This window comes from Denticeps clupeoides, chromosome 4 (genome assembly GCF_900700375.1).
Source record: "Denticeps clupeoides chromosome 4, fDenClu1.1, whole genome shotgun sequence".
NCBI classification, from domain to species: Eukaryota; Metazoa; Chordata; class Actinopteri; order Clupeiformes; family Denticipitidae; genus Denticeps; species Denticeps clupeoides.
In genome coordinates, this window is record NC_041710.1 from 21,263,069 (window position 1) to 21,288,397 (window position 25,329).

Below are 25,329 nucleotides of genomic sequence, written 5' to 3' on the forward strand. Positions count from 1 at the left end.
CATGCCAGATGTGAACCGTTTCAGTTTGGGCATGTGATCATATTCTTTTTACAGATATGTGAGTTTGTTTATGTGTGTGTGTGTGTGTGTGTGTGTGTGTGTGTGTTGTTAGTGTGTGGGTCTAGGTCCAGCCCCAGTGCTTCTTGGGGTATGTAGCGTAGTGCACCTTATTATAGTGGTTATTATGTCAAGTCAGCTGCGGCCTCTGATTGGTCTTGAGCTCTGGTAGTTGTCCTGGTCTTTCTTCTAGTCTGGTGGGACGCCTAGTAGGAGGTTTCGGGATGTGTTGAGGCAGGACATGCAGGTGGTTTGGTGTGAAAGCGGAATGGAGACGATTGATTCGCTGTGTGGAACGGGAGCGGCTGTAAGTAGAAGATGCTCTGGTGGGTTAGATTGGCACGCCTCCATGCTGGAAATTTTTTTGACAGGGTGACAATTATGCCCCCTCCCTCCCACACACACATCAACACTCAATGAAGCAGAAGGGGGCATTGAAAATCCAGCTTTTTATGCCCCTCTTGTTTTTCTTCATTTTAGCCCCTTTTGTCTCACTGTCTCCCTCGTTCTCAGTCCCATCGCCCCTGACTGGGTCCTTGCCTGTCTTTTTCTCTCCTTCTCTCCCTCTTTCTCTCACAAGCTCTTTCAGCAGTGTAGCCCCTGGCCTGCGCCCTGCAGGGGGGCGCTGAGACTGTGAAAGAGGTGGCTTAGCTCCGGGTCACCACAGGGAGCCCGCAAGCTGAAGGACAGGAGCAGCTGATGCACACACACACACACACACACACACACATTCTCACTGCGAAATAAAGCAGAGGAAGAAAAGGTTTTAAAAAGTACCCCAACATAATAAACACTTCAGCAGGTCCCAATCAGCCAGCACACGGTAACGCACATGCATTCATTCACAGTAACACACACATTCACACGAAATGCAGACAGTGGAGGGCAGCATGGGGCACCCTCATTAACACACACACACACACACACACACAACAGAAGAAGAGTGGAGAAATGAAAGAGAAAACTTTTCTGTTCTCATCAGCAGAACGCACACACACTTCACAAAAAACCCACATTGTATATGTGAACCCCTAGAAGCTGGGTCCAGGTTCTCTCCGAGGCCGTACCTCAGGTGGTCTCCACCTCCAGGCCTGAGAAACAGCCCAGACTGCAGCGGTGATGCTCTGTGCCTTCATCCATCCTCACCATCCTCAGTCCCCCCTCTAACCCCCCCGCCATCAGCTGTTCTTTGGTTGTTTATTTGTTTGTTTGTTTGTTTGTCTGTTTAGTCATTTGTTTTGTGCCTCAGTCCCCTCGGTAAGTGTGGTGTGTTTTCTAAAGTCTTCTTCCTCTGGGTCGGTCTGAAATACGAGCTCATTACGCATGGCTGTAAATACGCCGCGGCCCTGGTCTGTTACAGACACACACGCACACACACACACAGCGAGCCTGGATCAAGCCCCTGATCAATGCCTGTAGACCAGAGGGAACGGAGAGTTCAGCAAAATTCCACTTCCACTCATACAGCTACACTGTCCAGACAAAGCTAATGTTGCTAAAAAACTGGATCCAGTGGCTGGATCGGCCCTGGTGGACGGAGATTATTAGGCCAGCAAATACTTGTCAGAAAACTTTTCAGCGTTTTTGTGTTTTCCCACATTTGTGGACATTTTTTTTAGGTGAACGAGGAGGAGAGTGTGTGTGTGACAGAAATAATCAAACATCACCAAAAGGGTAGTTTGTTTCTTTGAAAATAGGTGCTTGTGTGTGTGTGTGTGTATTTAAATGGTCAATCACAAGTCCCAGTTTGGTGTTTTGTTCATTGAGGAGATTACATTCAATCATTAAATTTACAGTACCTCCTGCAACCGAGGAGAGGCGAGCATCTAATAGAGTTAAGAGGCGCTGGGCTGCCGCCAGCATCCACCTCCGAGATTGCAGGTTATCTGCAGCTCGCCACTCGCACCTCACGCTCAGCACAGCCTCCCAGGACTTCCTTTTATGTTTGCAAATGAATGTGCTTTTATTTACATGCATTTCACGCGGGGCCACGTACAGAACAGTCAAGTAAATATTACTACAAAAACTCCTCATTTTATTGCAAAATTTCATCTTTACAAAAGAACATTACATCGTGTAAATGCTCTGTCATCATTGCTGCTGTTCTCTCAGCTCCAATGCAATATTGGTTTACACGTGCAGACTTTTGTTTCTAAGACGCGCGAGAGCCCGACTGTCAGGTTTTCTAACATATCTCTTAATACCAGCCGTGTTTTTGAAATTACATTATTGTTGCTACTGTTAGGAAGATAAAAGACATTTCCCAAAGTGCCCAGTATTGTATATATGGGCAGTGGTGTGGGCAGTGGTGGCCTAGTAGTTAAGGAAGTGGCCCCATAATCAGAAGGTTGTGGGTTCGAATCCCGATCTTTAAGGTGCCACTGAGCAAAGCGCCGTCCCCACACGCTTTATTATGTGTATGCTTGTGAGTGTGTGCGTTTGCATGTGTATGTATACATTTGTGTGGGTGAGTGGGTGAGTGTAATTGTGTGCGTGTGGTAGAGACCTAGTGGGCATAAAACTTGCTTATTAACCATACGACCCAGGTTCAAACCCCATTTACTACCATTGTCCCCCTGAGAAAGACACTTAACCCTGAGTTGCTCCAGGGGGACTGTCCCTGTAACTACTGATTGTAAGTCGCTCTGGATGTATGCGGTTAATGTAAATGTGTGTGTGCTTGTGTGGACGGAACCCCGCACCTGCTGACAAGAAGGCAGGTCTGTCGTTACTTTGAAAAGCTTTTGTAAATCTCTCCCTCCGCCTGTTATCGCCTCCATTTCCTCTTCCTCTGTCTTGCCCGCGGCCAGCGTGCCCGATTCCTGCAGGTAGACCTGCTGCTGCCTCCTCTGCAGCATTAGCACCAATCAACAGAGCTCCCTGCCCAGCATCCCTCTACCTTACACCCCATCCCTCCCTCCTCCTGTTGCTTCCTCTCCCTTCTTAACAAGTCTGTTAGTACCTGAGAGCCTGAAATAACTTCTCCGCTGCCGTTTGATGTTTAAACAGAGACGGACCACTTCCTCACTAATTTGCATCTAATTGCTTTTTTTTTTTTGGCGTGGTAAACTGTACCCCTTTGCAGTTTGCCGTCGGCTTTGGTTATCCTCACAGCTTGGCGTGTTTCTAATCAAGCCACCGTCGCTGCGCTCAGGATTACTCCGGGGCCAATCAGACGAGTTTACGGCGCTCGGGCGTGCGTGAATGGATGTGTAGAGGGCCGTCTCGGAGGCCTGGGTCGTAAAGCACAGGTGCTTATGTTTTATTAATCTCGCAGCGGAGCAGGGAGCGCCGCTGCCCGTTAAATCTCTGACAGTGTCCTCAGTGTGCGAGCAAAATCAATGGCCCATTATCCTCTATTGAATTGCCGCTGATTCATAGCGGAACCGTGCTGTCCGGGTACCGTCACCGAAAACAGCCTGCGCTTGTGTCTGTCTGTGTGTGTGTGGTTATCTTTTGGTATTTGCATGCTTAAATATTTGACTATTTTTTAGCCAGTGTGTGTGTGCATGGCGTTGTCATGGGGATGGATGCATGCATGGGCACGTACATGTGAAATGATTAAAAACTATCAATAAGCTCAGACACTTTCAGTACTTGGGAAGGACAGTTTACAGAAAGTAATTATTGGCAAGCTGACTGATTTGTGAGCCCAAACTCAGTCTGAGTTGATGTAAAAATATCATTTTGCTGTATTTATACAATAGTGATTTGTCCATAATAAAATTGGTTGCAATGTGCTACTGTTGGTTTTTAGGTTAATTTACTAAACAATGAACGGGAGAAAACCCGACCGATCTGCAGTACTAATAAAATCTTAAATAAACCTTGCACTGCATTATCTGCATTAAATGCACATTAATTTCCATATTCCATATAGACGTCAGGAGCATCACTAAATGTAAAGTAACAGTATATGCATGTGTGTGTTTGTACTAGGACGTGCGAGAGCGTATGTGCCCGTGTGTGTGTGTGTGTGTGTGTGTGTGTGTGTGTGTCCTGCTGTGCTTGCAGCAGCTGCTGTTTGGCTGTGGTGTTTTTGAACCATCTGTAAACGTCTGATTAACGCCGTATTAATCTGATCGCGGAGAGAAAGAGCTGAAGTAGCCATCCCTCGGAGAGACGTCCGACGTACGCACTTCAGCCATGAATGTGTAAACGTCCAGTTACTCTACGTCCGCGTGTGGGTACAGGAGTGTTTACTTTAACTGTGTGTAAATTTAAGCTTCTCCAATTATTAACTGTATCGTATTAACATGAAAGGGGCGGTGTGTGTGTGTGTGTGTGTGTCAGCATTTTCCAGCTGCGTCCATGCTGGTCTCTTGACCCCTGTGACCTTTCAAGTCACAGCCTGCCTTCGATTCGACCCCGGGGCCCAACAGCACCAGGCGGGGCCCAATTCTTAAATGTCATCTCATCAGATTTCGACGGCCCCTCATTGACCTCCAATTCCACAGATTGCCCTATCCTGAGGGCTGACCACAGAAACACACGCGCACACACACACAGACCCACACATCCGCCACACAAAGGACAGTTTCCCTGACTGCAATCAGCAGTGTGATTAGTTTGGTGTGACAAGTTACCAAGGATAAGTGTGTGTGTGTGTGTGTGAGAGAGAGAGAGAGAGAGAACGAGAAAGAAAGAAAGAGGAAGAACCGGTATTGAAACTGGTGGTATAAGTGTGCATAAATGTATGAAAATAAATGCTCTTTAACGGTGTGTGTGTGTGTGTGTGTGTGTGTGTGTGTGTGTGCACAAACACATATTTGCATTGGGCTCCATGGTGCAAGGAGACCAACTGTCCCCCCACCTGGAATAAAGCGCATTGCGAGGGGGAGTATCTGCGAGGGAATAAAGGCTGGGGAGGCACAGCAGGGGAGGACGAGAGAGAAAGCGCGGTGGTGACTGTGGGTAAGGTGACTGGCATTACCATACACACCTGTCGCTCTCCCTCAGAGAGTCGCCGGCAGCCGTCAATCACCGCCGCACTCCCGAGGTGAGCTCCTCACCTCACCGCGGCAGCCGCGCAATATCAGCCGCCACGGCTCCCGTGCTGCGGCACGTCTCTGTAACCAACAGTAAACAGATGGTCCCCGAAAGTTGGAGGTAACCAAGGATATAAATAAATATTAGAGCAAAACGTGCAGTTCCCAGGGACACCAATGTTCGCTGAAGGTTTCCTAAAGGTTTTATTTTTCTGTTTATATGTGCCAATGTTATTGACTTATCTCCTTATTTAGGCAGTAGGCTCATTTGCACGGGAGCTGATTGATGCGGTGGCACCAAGCTACAGCCATGCCTAATTTCCAGCTAAATGAGGTGGGTGTTGCACCCCTCCGTAGCGCTGTGCACACACGCATTTTGTTCTTTGCACTAGAAGCTTATCAGTCCCCAGACCCCCATCCCGTGACAGCATCTCTATTCGTGCTATGGACTGGGGGGGTGTGACGGTGCGTTAGTCTGCGTCTCGCCGGCTCTCCACGTCCCTGTGAGCAAGAGGGAGGAAACAGAATTGCGACAGGCAGTCGGGAGTGTGTCGGAGAGCCGCGGTGATTAGGATTCCAGTGCAGCACCCATTAAAGCGGAGGCTCACCGGCTTCTTTTATATAGGCTGGGCGTAGGCGTGCCTGCTCTCTAACTCTGCATGTCAAATCTACAAAAAGTGTGTATGTCTGTGTGTGTGTGTGTGTGTGTTTTCTTTCCTCCTCGTGGTGAATTTTTATTCATATGCAATAGCAACTGGATTTGAAGCTCATTGCTCGCTTTTGTCTCGGCAAGTGTTTCATATTTAGCTGAGAGGTGCTCTATCTGACACATCTCGTGGTTCGAGTGTGTGTGTGTGTGTCTGTGTGTTGGGTCTCACCCCTTTTCACTCAGATGTGTGAGAGTTTTGAATCTTAATGTGGTTCACATATTTGAAAACCCACTCACGCTGACGTTGACAAAACACAGATTAGCAGTTTTGCGCAGTTTTATGCAAAATATTGTAAAAAAAAACAAACTTGAAAATCAGTTAATGAAAAATCTGTGTGATAAACACAGATGCTGCAACACCTCGAGAGTATGGCCCAGTCCGTCATTACTCCTAGCAACAGCCTAAGCATTTTCCAGTATAATAACAGTAATATATGATGATTGTGTCATTTGTGTATAGTATTTATTTTTTGTGTAATAATTTTTTATCTTTTTATATATACTTAAAATATATATATACATATATATTATTCACACACAACCCTTTTTCAGAATTAAAGGTACATTGAAAAATGTCTGTAAGTCTCTCTGCATCGGTTTAAATATGATTAAAACAAGAAAGTCTCATCACAGCAGCAACCCTGAACCTCACAAAGACGCACACACACCTAGAACGTTTGAGTATTTTATTACCCTCATTTCTCCTAATTATCTTGTGTTATTAGAGTTTTCTGTAAATTGTCATGTGTAAATTGATACTAAGTGGGGGAAAGGCTCATTTTGTTTTTGTAGATGTTGACTAGGCTTTGTTAACCCAGTTGTGTGTGTGTGTGTGTGTGTGTGTGTTTCTTTTCTCAAATCAAACATTAGCAGTCAGTAAAAAATGCTGAAGTCCTAAAAAAAAGGGTGAACTTTTAACAGCTTCAGTAAAGTGTGTGTGTGTGTGTGTGAGTGTGTGTGTGTGTGTGTGTGTGTGTGTGTGTAAGCACAACGGGGGTTGCCGAGATGTATGAGAATGTATGTATGTTTTAGCGGGGGGAGGCCTTTAAAGCTCCCTCTCTCACTCCCGAGGCTCCAAATGGTTAAATCAGAGCGCTGGCCCCTCCCGTCTCCCTCGCACCCTCCCCCGGTGGGCGTTGGCAATCAGCAGCTCAGCCAATCAGACGCTTCCGGACTGCCGCTCCGTAAGCAGCCAGCCTCGGAGAGCATCAAACTTACCAGAGCCCAGTGAGCCGCTATACGCTCCGAGAGAGAGAGAGAGAAGGGGGAGAGAGGGAGGGAGGGAAGCAGCAGCACAAACGGCAGCTGAAGAGACAGAGCGAAAGAGAGAGAGAGAGAGAGAGAGAGAAAGAAAGAAGCACAATGCGCATCGAAGCTCCCACTGCACACACCGGATAACTCAACTGGGTCTGCTCCCCTCCGCTCGTCCCTTTCTTCACGTCGCCAGTGAGTGTCCAGAGCCGGGCAGAGAGAGAGAGAGTGTGTGTGTGTGTGTGTGTGTGTGTGAGCGTGCGTGTTTTGGAATGGGGAGGTTTCCGAACAGCACCGCGTCTGCATGAGAGTGTGAAGCTGTGGACGGGAGGACCCGCTTTAGCGCTCGAGCACCGGAGAATAACCCACCCAGGTAAAGCGAAGCATTTTCTCTCCCTCTCTCTCCCCCTCTCTCTCCCTCTCTCTCTGCCTGTCTGTCTGTCTGTCTCTCATTCACATCAAGGCATCCTGTGGGGTGGGGGTGTGAGAGAGACCTGCCCCCTCCCTCCCACCCTGTCTGTACCGCTCCGTTCGCCCCCCCCCCGAAGCCCCCCATTATCTGGCATAGCGTGTGATGTGTAGTCGTCCGTGCCCCCCCCCCCCCCCCCCCCCCCCCGTGCACGTTTTCCTCCGCCGGATGCTTAACACGCCTTTTGTGTTACGTGCCCGAAAACGCAGTGCCACGGGAAAAACCTCCTCTCTTTTATTCTCTGCATGTACAGATGTGTGGGTCTCGGACGGTGGTCCGAATCTGTAGCCCGTGCAGGTTCACGCACACGAGAAAAATGAGAAGTAGTGGAGCAGGGCAGACCGACGCTTCCGCTCCACGCCTGGGGAGAGGCAGCGCTGGTCCTTTTCAAAGGAAAAATGTCCAAATGAAAAGGAAGGATTAATTAGGGAGATTTTTTTTCTTCCTTTTCCTCTTCCCCTCATCCTTTTTGTCTGTCTATTTCCACCAGGGCGAAGGTGTGTGTGATAATTCTTGCTCTCCTGCTGCACAATAGACACTTCCAGTGGGGTGTAATTGGGAGCGGTATTTGGCGCGGAGAGCCTAACTCGCTCTGTTACCTCCTCGATTGGACTGTCGAGGCCGTCCGGACCTGCGCCGGAATAACGGCTGAGGAAGCTTTAAGACCCCCGGCGCCACGAGGCGGGGTCCTTTTTTTCTGCCCTAAAAGCCTTGAGATAAAGGAGCCATTTCTGATTTGGGGGACGGAATTGAGGAAGTTTTATTATTATTTATAATGTTTTTTTTAATATATTTATTTCTGTATTTAGACTGCAGTGTGTGTTTTTTCGGACGTGTGCGGCTAGTTTAGTTACTGTTTTCCTCCAACTGCTGGATTAAATGGCTAATTAACCGGATGCCCATGCAGGAGCTTCTCTATTGATTAGTATTCCACAGCCACACCAGGCACCACACATTGAGCAGTGTTGGTGCAGCCCGACGGACCCGTGGCGCATCGTAACAAAAAAAAAAAAAAAAAACGGGCCCGGCGACGTCCGAAGTCGGCCAGAAGCGGAGACCCGGGCTGTTCATGACATGACATTATTTCCACTTGTTCTGTGCGAGAAAAAAAATGGAAGAATGATAAAGTAAAAAAGGCGGCAGCCCGCCTTGTATTTCATGCATGGTGAAAAGCTTGTGACCCCAGAAGTCTGGAAGGAGAAAAAAAAAAAACAAGTGTCAGAATTACTGTAGGGCCAAGGCCATGTGCAAAGGTGTTTAATGTCCCTGTTGCAGCGGGTGTTTCAGCATGGTTCCACTTTAACTCTCATATTAAGCTGCCATTTGATTTACGACTCTTTGATTCCACACCAAATGGATTTTTAGCAAAATGGAAAGAGGCAGAGGGAGTAATAGCTCTTTCTTTCTTTCTTTTTTTTGGGGGAATAAAAGGGGGGAAAAAATGGAAGAAAAAAGTGTCAAAGACAGTGAAAAAAGCATTGTTGCCTTCTGCCTCTCCTCCTCTCCCTCCCTCTCTCAACCGCTTTCTTCCTCTCCCCGAATGGAAACGGATCGCCTAGCAACTGGGCCCTCTTTCCTTCGGTGTGATATACGTTCTGGCGGGTGCACGCGAATCATGCTAATAGAGTGCGATACTGAAGATGGAGCCATTACTCATGGAGTAAAAGTTTCAATTACCTGTGATATGGTCCGGTAATATGTGCTGATTTACTATGCTGTTAAGGCGGCCGGGTCACATCTCCCTCTCCGTATATTTCTTTGTTTTATTATTCCGATTATTACTCGGAAGGACGTGGTGTTGGGGAAGGTGTAGTCTTGTGTGTGTGTGAGACAGACTGGGCGGCTTTTAGCAGGTTTTTTTGGGTTTTTTTTTTTTTAAACAATACAACAGCGCTCATAATTAATTCATCGTGGAATATTGGCCAGTGCCCTGTGAGTTTTTGATTTGTTGAGGTGAGAAAAAATGCAATAAGGCCGCTGCAGTTCACCACCATACACCCTGTACCTAATATCAGCATTAGCATACACACACACACACACTACTATACTCTATATTTAAGAAAAGGTAGAAAGTGAGAAATGAACCCAGAATTAGTTTAGAATTAGATTGGCCTTAGGATCGTCTTATCGACACACATGCGGCATCTGGTTTGGGGTAAGAGAAGGGAGAAGTGGGCAGAGCAGAGGCTTGTGGCGAGTTAATGGTCTAAACTCTCAGGACGTCCAGATGCATAGTTTGATGATGTGGAGCTATCAGCCAGTTCTGCACGCTGTCAGAGAGAGAGTCTTTGGACATGCGCTGCACATCCCGTTCCACAGTAAATTCCGATAACAAAAATGACACCATTGATTTGGTCCAATTTCTCATCACTCTGAGGACATATCAGGCTTCGGCCTGGAGATAAGGGCGAGTCTGCCGGGCGTGTATAGAGCAGAATGCTTGTGCGGTTGGAGGCTCTAGTCAAGGGTTTTGAGGAGACAAGCAGTCGGTGAATGCTGTTGCGAGAATTTTCTTTGCAATGACCTGGCAAACGTCCAGGGCCTGAAGAACGGTAGGTTCTCGTTTTGGCTTGAAGTTGCCTCGCGCTGGAGAGGCCATTTTAAGTCTGGGTTATTGGAGGGAGTCTCAGTTCATACAGATATAGTCATTTAGATTTACTTGGATTTTTCTGTTTTATGAGAAATAAAATGTTAATCATTTTACAGCTGATGGAATTGGTCACAGTAAATAATGTAATAATAAAAATTATTATTATTATTATTATTTAATAACATTAAGAATTTAATTCTTAAAGATGAATAAAAGTATTACTCATGAAATAAAGCATTATAAAATTAATAAATATGTATATGAGCATTTTATCATGTACAACAATAATAAAAAAATAATACTATTTTATATAATGAACATCAAAGAATTTTTTTTTTCAGACACGCACTAATTTCAATATATATCACGAGTATAATATATTAATAAGCAGCATTTTTTTTATTATTCTTAAAATTTAGCCAGTTACAAATATGTCATATGCATGACAATTTAAAAGAAAGGATGTGAGTGCACAGTTCAGAGCAGGGTTTTCGTGCAGGTTGCGTTTGTGTGTGTGTAGGAGTTGGTGTGGAGGTGACTCTGCAGTGCTGCGTAGGGGACAGTGACTGAGCGAGCAGCTTAACAGGAGCCGGTAGGAGGTTAAGCCTGGAAGAGAAGAGTCGGGGGAAAAAAGGCTGAGCACGGCCCACTGGCCCCATACATCACACCCGCGTCTCAGGCCAGCAGGGGTCAGAGGTCACCCTGCACGCCCATTTAGAGGACACCCAAGCCCCTCTGCCACAGCAGGTATTAACACACAGCTGAGCTGAAAGAGAAGAGAGGATGAATGCGTGTCTCCGTCAGTTTAAGTAGCACAGTTAAAACAGGATTTAGGCAACTTAATGAGGGAGAAACAGTGACAGCGCAATAAGTCAATAGCTTCTGATTGGCCAATAAGTTGTTCTTGCATACAAAACCTCAGTGACTTTGACCCAATTCAAGACTTTAGTGAATGTCTCCAACTCTACAATGTAATGGATATTTTTTATTTAGCCATGTTTGATGAATGAAGGTTACCGCTATAGGTGCTACTTATTTACATTTGTCTTCACTGTAACCTGAATTAATTAAACATGTTTCTATTTAGAGGCAATTGAGCCATTAAACCTGCATCAGATTTATTGATATCTCTATATAGTTTCTGCACTATAAGACTTGTATGAATGTTTTTTGTGACGTAGCATCCTAACATTTCTTAATTCTTGTACAAGAAACGTGACACCGTGAAGTAATTTACAATGGATAAGAGGAAAAAACTTGCTTTCAGCATTATTCCCTTTTTTCTGGTGATGTACTGTAACTAGACTACAGCTTCCCCACATTATCCCTGACTTTATTTTTTTAGATTCTTCTCTCAGTCTATTTTTTTCCTAGTTCTTGTTCTATTCATCTCTTTTGCTCGGGAGTGAAGCCCCCGTGTCAAACTAGAGCCGCCACTGCCGCTGCCTTGCTCGTATGAGAAGGGGAATTTTAAAAAACAAAAATAGCTGGTGCTCTGAGCAGCTCTCATGTTTAATAAAAGCGACAGCGGCATGATGAAGCTCTCATGACTTTCCACTGCAGCATGGGTCAAGCGCGTAGTAATAAGATAGCAGATTTGTTATAATAAAACATCAGTGACACAGGACATCTCGTATTCGGCAGAAAATTGCCTCTAAATGACCAAATATTAGGGTCATTATTGCTGACTGAGACATGCAACACTGTAAGGTAGGGGGGTCCTCGGGGTTTCTACACCATGCACCTCTGCCATGGAGTGTATGTAGGGCAGTGTGTGTGTGTGTGTGTGTGTGTTGAGAGATGGAGAAAGTGGTCCCTGGCCCCGATCAGAATGTGCCGGAGGGTTAGAGGAGAGCCGGGCGAAACTTTAACGAGGATCTACGCTCGGAACTGGGCAGCCTCCTCATTACTTCTGCTCCACTCGCCAATTAAAGGATCAGTCCAGCACACGCCCAAACCTTCAGCCACCAGCGGCCTGATGAGCTCTTCATGCATGTGTGCACACACATTGACTTAAACAGTAAAACAATCTTAGGCATATATTTGTGTGCATACTGACGTACATACATACATACATACATACATACATGCATACAAACATAGTATATACATACATTTACACACCACCACCCATATACATTCACACACATTCATATGGTCTCACATAAACTCTGAAAAACATTTATACATTCTTACACATTTTAGAATGAAGTTACATACACTCTTATACACAACTACATGCATTCACACACACATACATGCACACAAACACACACTCCCCCAGTCTTGGAACAGTCACTCACTAACACTCACTCAGTCACTGATAAGAGGTGGGTGTGGTGGGTGGGGTAAACAGGGAGGTCATCTTTGTCTTTCCTGGTCAGGAGGTGGCAGGGTCGTGACCTGGTCGGCAGGTATCACGTTGCAGGACAAGCCGTCTTTGGGGTAAGATGAGCCGAGATGGGGCCTCAGTCATTTACTGCACATGTCCACAGCAATCACCACACACCACAGAGGCATCAACACACACACACACACACACACACACACTACTACTACTACTGTTCCACAGGCCAGATTACACCATGAACATACAATGACAATTGTGCAGGAGGTTTGTGTATGTGAGATACAGATATCCAAGCTCCTTTGTGTGAACAAGCATTTGTGAATTTGTTGGACATCCATTTAATGGACTGGTTGGAATTTGCGTGTGTTGTGTCCTTGTCTAATGTCAAAGGAGCCATTTGGTTCTTTTACGACAGTTGTCCCGCTGCGCCCCTTTTTGACTTGCGAAGGTTGGTGATTTTCTCTCTCTCTGTCCCTTTCTTTTCTTTTCCAACTTTTCTATTTACCATTTCTATACAATACAATTATCTGTCTTTTTATAATGATTCTCCTCCCACCACGGAAGGGTTAATAAAACAGGAGCATTTGTCTCTCAGAGAGAGCACTATGAGGTACAGCTGTTCTGACATTTTGTGCTATTTATTATTGTGTTTATTTATGTGTTTATTTCAGAAGCCCTCAGCGGAATACTAATCAGCCTTCGCGCTCATGGCGACGTAAGAAGCATTGTTTCCTCGCAAGCGGCCGACATATTTTAACTGTTCGTCCTTTCTTTCTCTGTCACACAGACAGTAAATGCCTTGGAATGTCAGCGTTTAATTAAAAGGAAGTTAAAAAAAAAAAAAAAAACATGGGAATGGGGGGATTTGGGGGTGGGGGGGCTGAATGAGCTCCGACATTTGAAATGCAGATGCTGGCATACGCCGGCGTTTCCTCCACCACGTCTTTTAATTAGAAGCAACTTTAGCGTGAATATTCGGAGGCGACAACGGAGGTCGCACTATGCCCATTCGGAGTATACAACATTTAATTTATGCCAGCCGTGCGCTGATATGGTGCCCTCGATGGGACGTACGTAACGTAATTACTTTCCTTCAGCACGTGGATTCGAATGACTTAGAATTATCACTAAACAAGGGGGGGAAATCATACAGACCCCCCCGTGCCTGTCGCTGTGTCTCTCCACATCGTTGGAATTCTGCTGTGGGTGTGCGCTGCTTGTGTGTCTGAGGAAGGAGGCGGGGGGTTAGACAGGTAGAAAGGGAAAGTCCACTTCGACTATTCTGTCCAGATTTGTGAGCTCTGCCACAAACCTGAAAAGAAAGGAGGAAAAAAAGAAGAGATGAGGCCATGCAGCCTCCATTCTATTGCAACGCACCGTCCCTTTTGCCCCGCCCGGGCTGCTAACAGACTTAGCTTGATCCTGGACACCAGTGATACCAGCGAGGCACCGTCACATCCACTCGTCCTCCTCCTGAGCAGGAACTCCCAGCATGCCGTGGGGCGGCTGCGCAGTCTGGAGTTCTGGTTGTGACAGTGCGCGTTATCACCACAGACCCCCCCCCCCCCCCCCCCCCCCCCCCCCCCCCCCCCCGGGCCAGATTTACTTGCCTTTGTCTTCCTTTTGGGCTGAGGTTCCTCCGCTGCCTCGGAGCGGGCGGCTAGAAGAGCGGAGATGAGACCGCGCAGGGCCGTGGGGGAGATTTATCTGATGAGGAAACTTTCCCTGCCACCAACCTCCCTGCAATCTCCCTGCCGAGGGTCCGTAGAATAGCCCTACAGCTAGAGAGCAGCTGGGCTGCTGCATGTGCTGCGTAGGAATGTGTCTGTTTAATGGGAGCAAACGGACAGTAAATAATATGCACGCTGCGCGAGAGTCGTGTGCGAAGCGTTTTAACGAAGATCCCGGGAAAACCATTTTACAGCTGCGTTGCGTGTGCTGTGCGAACACTACCTAAACGCCGTTATATCATGCAAATGGAGCCGACTCCTAAATGCAGAGCAACGCCCCCGCCCCGGGCCCAGCGACGCCTCTCCGGGTCGCTCATTCCACCCACAGTCGGCCAACAGAACTCACTCCACGTATGTTCCGAGCGCCCTCTTCATTACGGCCAGCCCGGGACGCAGGAGCAGGCAGCGCAGCGTGAGTAATGGACACAAAGGAGGCAGTGAAAAGGCCCCGGCGAGTCCGGCCTGCGTCCCGGAGACTCTCGCTCGCTCGCTCGCTCGCTCGCCCGCTCGCCCGCTCGCCCGCCCGCCACTGCGGAGCGTCAGCGCTGGGTTGTGATTGATGAACTGCTCTATCAGCGGCACCGCAGGCTTCAGGCTCGTTCACAGTCCGCAGCCCGGCCTCACGCTTCGGAGGGCCGGAGTTTGACGTGTCGGATCCGCACCCGCATCGTGAACCATGACTTGGAAAATGTGTGGGCGCCAGGTAGCGAGAGAGAGGAAAAAGTCGATGAATGGCTTTCTTTTTTTTTTTTTTTTTTTTGCCCTAAGCCGTGAGCTCAGAAGCAAGTAAAGAAGGAAGGTGGATGCTGGAGAGGAAGATCTCCACACACACACACAATGACACTTGATCGGCGTTTGATGTCTACTCTGTCTCCTGTGGAATGGCACCCAGATGCAGACACTTTTATCCTCACCAGGGGCGCCGAAATATTTTGGGCTCCAAACTTGGATCTTTTTCAAATCCAACAATTTCTTCCCATTTTTTTTTTGCTGTTGGGGAAACGTTCCGTGTGTGTGTTAGTGAAGGAGCCACAGAAAAAGGCCGAGGAACGGGAAAAGAGCGCAGTCCGTGGGTAAATAGAGCTGGAGGAGGTGAAAAGAGGGAGGCGAACCTTGGATCGGGTTATTTTTAATCCCGCAATTAGCGTAAAGGGAGAGCATGAGCGTGAATACCGTTCCAGATTAGCCTAATAGAGGGGAACTTGGTCCATTGTTCCATCTTTCCCATTTCTCCCTGACAGTCGGGCCCGGTGACCCAGTCGCTTAATTCCCATAGAAACTCTGACGGACAGACTCGCTTCCTCTCTCGCGCGCGCCGCTCTCCTGTTTTTCCACTCATTTCACAGCTCAGATCACTCGAACGCACTTTATTAGGCACACCTACCTTACGCCGGCAGTCTGGTTCTTTTTTTCCGTTTTTGGGTGGCGAGCAGCCGCCAAGGAGATTCCCTCTTTTGCCGGGTTGAATACCTGGAATAGCTGCGGCACAATAGGCCTCCTGTTCTCCAGACCTGTCTGGCCCGCCTGTGCGGCTTCAATGAAAAGGACTTTAATTGTGCAAACAAAAAACACATTTCATAATCTGCCTTTTGCCTGGACTGAGTGCTCGGCCCTCAGAAGCGGCTCGTTGGCGCTTGACCTCTGAACCCTGAGGCGGGCCACGAAGGAGCGGAATGATTTGGATAAATAGCTCTGAGGTACCCCGAAAGCCGTCCCCTCCCCTCTCGCTCGCTTCTCTTTTCTCTGATTAACCTCTTCTGGAGGCTTCCATTAGTCTGTTGTGATGAGTGGCTGACACTGAAGACAGTGGGGTATTATGGGTAATTAAAAGCAGTTTGCATGCACAAACAGGGGGGTCAAGCAGAGAAATGAGTTCACTTAACATTCCGAGCATCTCGCCGGCAAGCAGGAAACTTTTGGGTTCTGAAGAACTGGCGTAAGCAGTGGGGAGTGAGGGCAAGAGCGTTCTTATCTTTCCATTAAAATGCTAATACATTTAAATGATCCTTCAATTGAAGCCATGCTTGTTTTATTTGTCTTATTTGCTTTAAAGCTACTTGCCCACACACAAGGGTTCACATTCATACAGAAAACGGCCAATCGTTCTGTAGAACAAGGGTTCTATAGACTTAAAAGAAGGCAAATGCTTTCTTTTTTTTTTTGGACTTAAGTAAAGGCCGAATCTATACCATCACAAGCCTTTTATGCACAATGATAATTGAGTAATATTCAGCAGAGTGTGCAGTTGTAGAATAAAACGTTTTTATGTATTATCATGACTGTGCAAGCATTTCACCAGCCACTGGTCAGCATCTGATATATATTTATGTTAATTAGGATTTCAATTTGACGTTTTTTTTTTTGTATTTCATTGCTTGTCTCCAGACATCCACTTTCTCACTCTGGGCATTTTAAGGGTGGCCTAAACAGCCGACGGGAGGATCTGACTGGCCGAATGGCCAAAATGCGCTCCCTGGGACCGGCTGCGTTTGCGTGCTGTACAGAGCCGTGTTTTGTGCCTGCAGGGCATGTATTCTTCTTCTTCTTAAAAGCCTAGGTCAGAGACAGGCTAGAATGGTGGGGAGATTCACCAAGAGAAAAGCTCCACGCAATGCGGAACGCGGGCCACTTCACCGTCCACTGCCCTACAGCCTGTGTTGGTGGTGTGTGGGGGTGGATATGTGTGTCCGCCCTGAAGGATAGCCACTCACGTCAAGCATGCGGGAGCGGGTTCTGCAGCCGAGAATTGATGTTTGTGTGTGCGGTGACTTTAGCGTAACCTTATGCTACAGACCTGTGGGCATCACATGACCGCCTGCGAATACATCCTGTCCTGTTTTTCCGTGGTTAATGCTCCTGTTGTTGTTGTGTGTGGAGGGCTGTTGAGGGTGCTCGCTCTTGTGCAGTAATTGCAGCAGCAGGACAGGTTCTACAACGGAAGGGAAATGTCATTAGACGTCGCGGGAAAACAGGGCGGGGAGCTAGATGTCCCTCAGAATTGGGGAGTGCTGCAAAACGACTGGCCTCATTTTCACCCTCACTCAATTAGACATGGAGCCCCCTCTATCTGCCTGTCTCGCTACCATCTTTCTCCCTCGCTTCCTCTCGCTTCGTTGGGGGTAATTGAGGCTAATCTGCAGTGGACACGCAGCATGTTGGCAGCATCTGTGTTTGTAAGTCGCCCCAAAGCCTAATAATCAGGGACCTGCAGTGTGTGTAATGTTTGTCATTTGTATGGGTACACTTTTAAAAGGTTCATCTCACTACAGAGCTGATTTTACATGTTTGTGAGGATGAACAGCGGTAAATATTCTAAAAATGTATTTGAAAGGTACATCCATACCTAACCTTACTGCACCAAAACGAATCCTTTTAGCCATTTTCCTCTTTTCTTCTTTTAATTGTGTAATAATATTTCACCTCGGTGAGTGGCAGGTAATCACTGGGTGACCCACAATTTGTTTTTCAAGCAGTTTGCTTTTATATGATAATGTTTTTGTAGCTGAAAAACTAAACATAGCACTATTTCATAATTAATACTATTTTACTATTTCAGAAATTATAAATAAATACATATACACACACAGAGTTTCATGTGGTGAGTAAAAAAAAACACACACACACACACACACATATATATATATATATATATATATATATATATATATAGAGAGAGAGAGAGAGAGAGAGAGAGAGATTTTTTGAAATTCTGCCAGTGTGAAGGACAGGTCCAGCTCTCGCTGCATTTGAATTGCTCAAGGTGATTTCTGATTAAATCTTCTGCTGTTTGTTCTGCTCAGGTCTTCATTGTAATCACCATCTGTTTTGTGTACATGTGTGTGCGTGCATGTGTGTGTTTGTGGAGAGCCGGCTGTTGTGCTGTGGTCTGCAGTGCCAGCGCTGGACCAGAGAGAGCTTATGCTGACACTTGTGTCTAATTAACATTTATTTAAAGCGTTCTGAGGCATCTCACAACCTGTGCACCAAGTCAAAGAGGGTTTAGCTCTGTGTGTGTGTGTGTGTGTGTGTGTATGTGTGTACCTCTGCTCACCTGATTGCTTGTCCCTAGCTGGTCTTTTTTTCTGCTTATTCCACTCTCTGTCTCAGTCACTTCCTCTTCTCTGCCCACAAGTCCTCTATGAATTAATTTGCGTGCAATAACACACACCCACACACTGCAATTCCTGCAAGTGTTCGTTCATCTACTACGCACACACTTGCGTGGCGCAGGTGAGCACACCTCCCACCAGAGGAGCGGCTGCAGGTTTCAGCTTTATTGTTTTATCGCTGCTCCTCAGGCCTCCTCAGAGCTGCAGCTTCCCTCCTTCCCTTCGGCTGCACTTCACTGTGGAGTTGGATGTAATCTGTGATGGGAGTTTGGGGCGCGGCGTGATTCTACGTGCCTTCAGCGCCCAGCGTCACCTCGCTTCTCCAGGCCATCGGCCCCAGCCCTGGCACTAAAGAGGCCTGAGAAAAAAAAACGATAATTGCAAGTTTTCAGCCTTCGCCAGGCAAGGTTAACACACTCCCTTACTGCAGGAAATTGGCGGAGAGGATTTCTTTTTCTTTTTCTGGTTTTTAGTGTGCTTTGCCAGAGTGTTGCATCGTCTTGCAAAGTTACCGTTTCCTCCCTGGGCCACACTGACTCTACGTTTGGCTGAATGTTCATTTTGGGATCTTCCCCTGTACTGTCAGGCCAGCAGGGGTCACACAAGGAAGTCCCACTCAGCCCCTCCCTTTTCATCTGAGAGAGGGATCAGGGAGAATCTCTCAAAATTAGGATGGTCCTCAAATCCTCCTAAACCTGTCGGCACACTCCCCTGCTCTTAAAGAGCCGATAAAGCCGGAAAGAACAAAACGAAGGCGGTGATAATGGGGAGGTCGTGCCAGCCAGCCGGGCCGTAGATTATCCTCTGGCCACTGGGGCCGGACGAGCTCTTTATGTCAGGCTAATCCCGCCTCGACCGCAAGTCAGATGGACCAAGATAAGAAGAAACAGGAGATAATTGAGCTTAAGGTCAGACCCCCGTGGACATTAACACTCTGCTCGTCTTTATAATACGCCGAAGTGTGTGTCCATGTGCGTCTGTGCACAAATCCACTGGAAAAGAACAAAATACATGCACAAATTGGGCCATGTTAAGTAAGTGAAGAGATTGTCACATGTGATACACAGCAGCACAGCACACGGTGCACACAGTGAAATGTGTCCTCTGCTTTTAACCCATCACCCTTGGTCAGCAGTGGGCAGCCATGACAGGAGCAATGTGTGGGGACGGTGCTTTGCTCAGTGCCACCTTGGCAACCTTGGCGGATCGGGATTCGAACCGGCAACCTTCTGATTACGGGGCCGCTTCCTTAACCGCTAGGCCACCACAGTTTTTCTGCTGCTAAATAAGACATAACACATGGGGAGTGTTCACTAATGTCACACTCACTAGATTATCTGACAGAATACGTGGGTTAAACTTGCTGAAAATCTGCATTGTTAGCGCCGCTGGTGTCGGACCGGTCACTCGGACGTCCACGTGGAAAACAGCATCCAGAGAAGGTAATGAGGTGGAGATGAAGGTTTCAGGTTCAGAGGTTCCGGCAAATGGGAAGACACAGAGTCTGACATTATGCAAAGACACACAAACAGATCTCAGGACAGTTCCACCATCTCTTTTCTTCCCTTATTCTTACTCCGAACAGAGCAGCGGTTGTGTGTCATCTCTCTCTGTCTGGCTCTCTCTCTCTCTCTCTCTCTCTCTCTCTCTCTCGCACTTGGCTTGGCTCTTTCAGGGTCGCTCGGTCGCCCTTCGCCCCAGGTGTGAGTTGCCGGGTGCAAATCCAGCCCTGGCGCTGATTAATCTCCCCTCATCCCCACTCTCAAACCAGAGCACAAAGAGGAGGCTCTCCTGAGCCTAGTGTGTGTGTGTGTGTGTGTGTGTGTGTGTTTGTGTGTGAATGTCTTTGTTGCTCTAGCCATTAGACAATGTGCCGAGGATGCACACACACTCAAAATATAACAAAAAGAGAAAACGGCTGCACCTCAGAGGCCGTTTTAGCGATGCTGCCGGATGGGGGTCTTCAAGGAAAAATTGGGTATTGACCACGCTCTCGGCATTGTTCGGAAGAGGACGTGGAGAGGGGGAAAGGGATTTCTGAATGCCCGTAACTGGAGCTGAGCTACTGAGGGAAAAAAGGCAGAAGCAGAGAGAAAGGCGAGGGGGCGAGAGGAGGAGAGGTGAGCAGAAAGGCGATCCATCGAAGGATATCTGCAGAAGGAAGCTGCAGAGGCTTATCTGATTAGGGGCTTGTATCATGACTATTGAATGCAAGCTGAAGAATTATGATCACATATAAATACATACAGGAAACCGCAGAGATTATCGCACAGGATCCTGTGTCTGATTTACTGCTGATGCTCAGCGATCAAAGCGAACCGCCGTCCTGATACGTTTACACTCTTTTTATTATTATACCTTGCCATGAAACTTTAGCAGCGAGTATTAGGCCTCCTCCTCTCTATCGACTGTGTCTGCCTGAAGGAGTGATGCGCGCCTATGGTGGGCGAGTCGGGGCGAGACAGCGGCCCCTCTCCTCCGCTCAAAGGCCCTCTTTGTTGGTTGCGAGGGTATGGTAATGCAGGGCTGCAGATTGATCACCTCGGCTTTGGCAGAGATTCACAGCACTGTCTTTTAAGCATCCTGTTGGCTGTTGAGATAAGAAGCGTCAATGTGAAGAGGGACAACCCTGTATGTACACACACAGACACACACAGACACACAGAAAAAGGCACAATACGTGTTGAGTGTTAGTGAAGACCTTCTTGCAACCTGCTGACTGCATTCGCTCCATCAGATGTGCATCAGAAAGAAAGGGATGGAAGGAGGGAGGAGGATGACCTCATATTCATGGCAGATGATGTCTAGAAAAGTATAAAAAATGGATGTCAAGGAAAGAATCATTTGTTTTTGCAATTTCACAAAAACAAAAACTCCAAAGCAAAATATTTTCCAATAATCAATTAAAATAGGATTCACAATACAGACCTGTCCAATTCCATGTTACAGTCCATACTTTTTTGGGGTACAGGGTTAAAGGTTATCCTTTCTGAAGCTACCTTTTCCCATTATCTGACTTTTGAAAATTGAGTGAGGAAAACAGAAGCCATTTCCAGGGAGAGGAGTGGAGCAGCGGGTGGTTGTTGCCGAGCATCGGCCGCACAAGCTGTATTGTTGTGTTGATTGATTCATTCATTTATTTGCACTCGTTGTTGTTGTTGTTGTCATCTCTCTTTAAAAATTACGAGGGTTTGTTTTCTGTGCCATCACTGGCAGCCCAGCTCCCCTGCCAGTCAGATTCGGCCACATGGGTTTTGACAACGAGCTCTGCAGGAGCGGCCAGTCGGATGGTGCTTGGAGCCGCCACCTCCATGCCCGCCAACGCCAAGCAAAAAAAAGAAACGTATAAATAATCACATCAGCAGTCCCCATGAAGGGGGGGTGTCCAGCAACAAGAAAGCCTGACTCCGTGCCACCATGTCACTCTCTCGCCAAAAAAAAGGGGAATGTCCCATCACTGAGCAAGTGGCCAGCAACTGTGTGATCACCTCGCACCTCACTAAAGTGGGGCAGTGGTGGCCTAGCGGTTAAGGAAGCGGGCCTGTAATCAGAAGGTTGCCGGTTCGAATCCCGACCCGCCAAGGTACCACTGAGGTGCCACTGAGCAAAGCACCGTCCCCACACACTGCTCCCCGGGCGCCGGTCATGGCTGCCCACTGCTCACTCAGGGTGATGGGATAAATGCAGAGGACAAATTTCACTGTGTGCACCGTGTGCTGTGCTGCTGTGTATCACATGTGACAATCACTTCACACTTTAACTTTAAAGACATTGTGGCGATTGGTAGTCACTAGGGGTGTGCAAAACATCGATTCACAAAAGAATTGGGATTCCATCTCTTATTTTCCAAAATTGATTCATACAGGACACGAAATTTCTCATTTTGTAAGGGTGCCAGTTTTTTCGGATGGGAATTTCTTAATCCTATAGATGGCGCAATGCCAGAATTTCGGCTCAGAATAGTAAATCTTTGTGTGAGCAAGAAAAAATTGTGTGAGGAATCGATGGACGAGCAACAGAAAGAAGCTTTTTGTAAAGTCAAAGACAAATATTTTGGAAATGCGACAAACCTCAGGACTCACAAGTTCAGCCAAATCCACTTTTATGGAAAGTTGAAGGTTTGCAGTTTATGCAGTTTATTTTGCAACACTTTATTTTTGTTATGCTACCTCAACTGTTCTGATCTCTGGGCTGTATTTCCTGGGAAATAAAAAATGAGGGACATTTTTAATTGAGAATTGGTTTAGGAATCGATTTTGAATCATGAGTCCAAGAGTTAAATTGAGTTGAATCGTGTGGTTTTCTCAATCATGCACCCCTAGTAATCACCATGCCTTTTTAAAGGAGCTGTTAGAGACAAATTAGCAAAATATGAAGTGCTCCAAGTGCTTTGGATAATTTAATTGTTTTTGCAGTTTGATTAAGGGGGGGCCAAGTCAAACTGTTTATTATCACCCTGACACTAGTCTACACTAGAAGATATTGGTGCTATCTTCATTTATCCAGTCAGCACTTTAGGGGCTCCATAGAAGGTTTTCGTAAGGTATGAAACCACATTTTAGATGCACCGGTATGACACACTGCGTAGTAGTTGTAGAGTTGTAAATTGCCAATTACCATTGGCTTAGACAGCTAGATATATATTGAGTGTGTAAAGAGCCTTGTACCAGAAATCTGGCTTCCTGTTAAGTACAAAAGTTAAAGTTTAGTGATTGTGAAACACAGCACAGCTCACAGTGCACACAATGAAATGTGTCCTCTGCTTTTAACCCATCACCCTTGGTGAGCAGTGGGCAGTCATGAAAGGTGCCCGGGGAGCAGTGTGTGCTTTGCTCAGTGACCCCTCGGGATTCGAACCAGCAACCTTCTAATTACGGGCCCGTTTCCTTTCGTGTTAGGCTATCACTGCCCCCTGTCAATCAAACCCTATCCCTAAACCCTATTCAAAGCTATTCCTGAACCTCGCAGTGGCCGAGCATGTATTGCTACTTCCGAGAGAGAAGACTGGTGAGACAGAGTTGGAATATGTTTTCTGTCCCACCTGTTGGGGTCTTGGGACTTTGTTCTTAACTAAGTTGTGATCCGTGACTGATGAATTCCCAAATCGCGGTGCCGGTGTCATTTTCTTTCTGCTCTACTTTCATTCTCCTTTTCAACAATCTCCACCAGCCCCCCACACCCTCCCCCCAAAAAGCTGAGAGTTTTGTGTGTCTGTGTGAGGGCGTGGCAGCATTTGAGCTGCTCTAATACAGTTAGATTAGACCGCTCTGCTGAAGTAATTGCTAACAGCAGACTCTGTTAAAGACAAAAGACGAGCTAACCGCTATCTGAAGTAGTGACTGGCACACGCATGGCACTGCGCTGCATCACTGCGCCAGCCCACACATACACACACACGCACACACACACACACACTCACACTCACACACAGCAGATCTGAGCAAAATATCTCATCCCCTTGATTTACCCACCAGTTGCGCATGCTTGCAGTTCTGCCCTCTGAAATGCCTACAAATTCTCCTGGAAGTGTGTGTGTGTGTGTGTGTGTGTGTGTGTGTCTGCCAAGAGATTCTTCAGAGAGCAGAAAAAGTCTCCTCTTCACCATTTCCCATGTGGATGCTTAGAGGGTGGTTCACAATCCATGTAATGGGCCATAAAAATACCCTGCCATAATATACAACCACAAACTAACTATATTCACCCACTAAGTATGTCTCCAAATGTGCACAAGAAGGACCTCTAAAACTGAGGAGCGATGGCACCATTCTTTAGATGGGCTGAGGGAGCAAAGGAGAACCTGAACGTTTAGGTCAGTACATGAACGTGCAATTAAAGGACTTTTTTTTGGTGGTTTTTATTTTCACTTGAGAGGTTTATACCCTCCTGGAGTCAGTTGAGTTTTCCCCGCATAAATGTTTGAGTCGACTAAGTGTGCCTGGCTCCGCGAGACGGAATTAGCTTCACTCGCTAACTCACTCTTTTCTTTTTTTTTTTTTCTTTTTTTTTACAAAGCCGTTTGTCTTTGTTTTTGCTCCAGGAACAGGCTTGTGAAAGAAGGTGCGCTGTCTTAACTGCACATAAAATGGCGCCATAAAACCCCCACAGCAGAACAGCACCGCCGCAGCCTGTCTAAGAAAGGCCGCCATTGCCCACAGTGGGGTCTTCTTATTTTCGTTTTCTATGCAGCCCCTCAGTCTCCTTTACATTTGTCAGTTCGACCCCTGGACTTTCCGCCCTTTTTTCCCCACTATCCAGTGTGGCGGGTACACGGGCTGAATTTTGTGCAGCTCGGCTGCAGCCGGCAGCAGAGCAGAGCACCAGGAAGGCCGAACTTTCTTTGTTTTGCGGATAAGACATGCAGGGTCTGTATGAATAGTGTGTGCGAGTGTGTGTGGGATGGCAGATTGAGGACACTGGTGTGCTCCACCTCAGCAGCTGGGCTATGTGTGAGTGATCCAGTCAGTCCCGGGGGGACACGGCGAGCGTGCAGGCCCATCGAAGGGAGCGGATTTTGGGGAGCGATGATACTGAGTGTGAGGTCGGAGTCTGGAGAGAAATCTGACCCCACATCTGCCCACTTTCTTTCTTTCATTCTTTCTTTCTTTCTTTTGGATAAGGTTATCAGTTTCTTCTCTCCTTACTTCCTTCTTATCATCTTATCTACACTCTAATTTCCTCTCTCTTCCTCTCTCTTTACTTTAGTGTAATTCCTCTCTCTGAGACATCTGGGCTAAATCCCTGTGTCCAACTGGCCGTCTCTCGGTGGTGGTCTCAGCCACTACGTTCACATTTTCTGTCTTCGGGAGTCAGAAGTATCATCATTATTCCTCATTTATTCATCCAATCAGCAGGAGATGGGCTTTTGATGCATATTGCTTCTTTCTGTGTGTGTTCTTTTTAACTCTATCTGCATATCAAAGATCTCCACCACAAGGCTGCTGAATTTAAATTTGTTACCATGTTAATCCTCTGCTTCCTGTTTAACTGGCCCTCGGTCAGTCCGTCTGACCTCAGTGCAAACAAACTCTCACCCTTCTATGGGTGTGTGTGTGTGTGTCACAGAAAGTTACAGAGGA

At 47.0% G+C, this 25,329-nt stretch overlaps 1 protein-coding gene across 21 annotated transcripts in view; it reads left to right on the forward strand.

Moving 5' to 3' along the window:
* Positions 1-25,329, forward strand: part of tenm3 (teneurin transmembrane protein 3) — a 255,412-nt gene that overhangs the window by 120,136 nt on the left and 109,947 nt on the right. The window contains exon 1 of one of the 21 annotated variants that reach the window (XM_028977068.1): positions 5,364-5,379. The exons of 17 other annotated variants lie outside the window; for them this stretch is intronic. The gene's annotated coding sequence lies outside the window, so the exon portion shown is untranslated. Of the gene's footprint in view, positions 1-5,363; positions 5,380-6,961; positions 7,379-25,329 lie in introns of those variants that run through there. 3 more of the 21 variants (XM_028977066.1, XM_028977067.1, XM_028977069.1) reach the window with 3 other exon arrangements.